Below are 2,130 nucleotides of genomic sequence, written 5' to 3'. Positions count from 1 at the left end.
AAAAAAAAAAAAAAAAAAAAAAAAAAAAGAATTCTAGAATCTTGATGTTCTTTTGAATCTGTATCTTGGTTTACAGTTGTCCCTCTTTCTGAAAAGAAGTAATCACCTTGGATGAATGTCAGTCTCCCACGTGAATCCCCTGAACTCTGAGTTCCGAGGATGAAATGTGGTCTGGGCACCAGCCTGGGCTCTAGCAATGAGTAACGATGGGGAGAAAAAGAGACATGGTCCCACTGCAGGCTCAAGGCTCCGCCCAGAGTCTTTATGGCTTTTGTTCTTAAGAATGCCCAGTTTTGGGGGATGTGGTGGAGCACACCTGTGATCTCAGCACTCAGGAGGCTGAGGCAGAAGGATCACAAGTTCATGGTCAGCCTGGGCTACACAGTGAGTTGAAGGCCAGCCTGAACTACATAGTGAGACCCTGTCTCAAAGAACAAACAAACAAACAAAAAAAGTTTTTACCTATTCCATCTGAGGGTGACAAGACACTAAAATACTATACATCTTTTTGTCTAGAGGGAAAAGAAGCTATTAGCACAAGGACCCAGCCCTAGGTGTGGCCACCACCTGACCAGGAGGCTGTTTGTTTCTGAGGCTGCTGTGACAGATGCCACACAGTGTGGACCACAGGAGCATGTTCTCTGGCAGTTCTGGAGGGGGAGACCAGCTGCTGGCTGGGACACTGGCTTTGAGATCACTCGCGAGCTACCCACAGAGCCCGCAGGCTGGTCATGCGTGCTGGTCTACATCAGTTTTCGTAGAACAAATAATCACAAGAAACGAGAAAGTCATCTTCACTGAGGAAAGGTGTGGGGTTTGTTTTTCTGAGACAGGGTCTCACTATGCAGTCCAAACTGACTTGCAACTCATTTCTGTAGCCCAGAATGGCCTCGGTAATCCTTCTGCCTCAGCCACTCCAAAGCTGTTATTACAGGTGTGCACCACCAACCTAGCTGGGAAAGATGTATTTTAATAATCCTATTGTTTTATTTTGCTAGACCTTATTCCTCTATGAAAAACAAAATCCAAGCCAAACCTCACAGTGGGTGAGCTGTATAAGGAACAGGATTTGTCCTTGGTGACACTCCCTGAGTGGAGGGCACAGGGCTGACCTTTCCCTCCTGTCCTAGGGACATCAGGCCTCGCCTTCTGAAAAGGAACCGCCTCTATCCTAACAAGAGTGGAAGTCATTATCAGAGCACAGATCTTTAGTTAGATTAAAATCATCAAGGCTTGAACAAGAACAATGCCGCAATGCCGCTTCCCGGGAACAGAGCTTGGGCATAGAGCCTATCCCCCACCCTCCCCAGGGCGGGTTGGTCACCTTTCCCATCCTTTGGTCACTGCTCCCTGGGTGAAGTCTGGCCCGCTGTGCTCGCAGGGTCTCCTAGCGCATCCGAGGATCTCGTTCCCGCCTGTGCAGACCGCTGCCCTGTGACTGGTGCCTGGGCTAAGTTGCTGGGGCTTCGGCTTTACGCACCGGAGCACAACAGGGACCAGAAGCTGAGCAGAGTTGTTGAGAACTCACCAAAGGAAAAGCGGTGTACACCGGGGAAAGCTACAAAACACGTGTTAGAAAAAACGAATTTGGAGTCCATGAACACTAACGGTGGCCACTCTTCGGTGAAGTCATGATTTCTACCATCGAAGTTACTCGTTAAACGAAAACATGGGCCGCTATAAATCGGAGCAAGGACTTGACTCTTACATGACTTTTTTTGTTTTGTTTTTTTTTCAGACAGGGTCTCACTATGTAGTTGAGACTGACCTGGAACTCATTATGTAGCCCAGGCTGGTCTCGAACTCACAGCGGTCCTGCTGCCTCAGCCTCCCGAGTGCTGGGATTATAGGCGTATGCCACCACGACGGGCTAACGTGCATCTTGATAAAATGCTAGCGGATTGCAGATCCGATTTAGTCCCCAGAGAGCCTAGCTGTGGCTTGCGGCCCCGCCCCGGCCGTCCATCAGCTAGGCCCCGCCCACAGGAGACAGCCTCTGTAACCGCCGCCTCCAGCGTGGATCTCGGACAGGCCCCGCCCAGGAAGCCCCCTGATACCGCCGCCCGGCCGTCCGTCAGCCAGGCCCCGACCCTGCCCCCACCCCCCGGCCGTCACCCTCTGATTTTTTGC

Source organism: Fukomys damarensis, unplaced genomic scaffold (genome assembly GCF_012274545.1).
Source record: "Fukomys damarensis isolate Sample0158 unplaced genomic scaffold, DMR_v1.0_HiC HiC_scaffold_6, whole genome shotgun sequence".
Classification (NCBI taxonomy): Eukaryota; Metazoa; Chordata; class Mammalia; order Rodentia; family Bathyergidae; genus Fukomys; species Fukomys damarensis.
Note: the sequence above shows the minus strand (reverse complement) of the source record.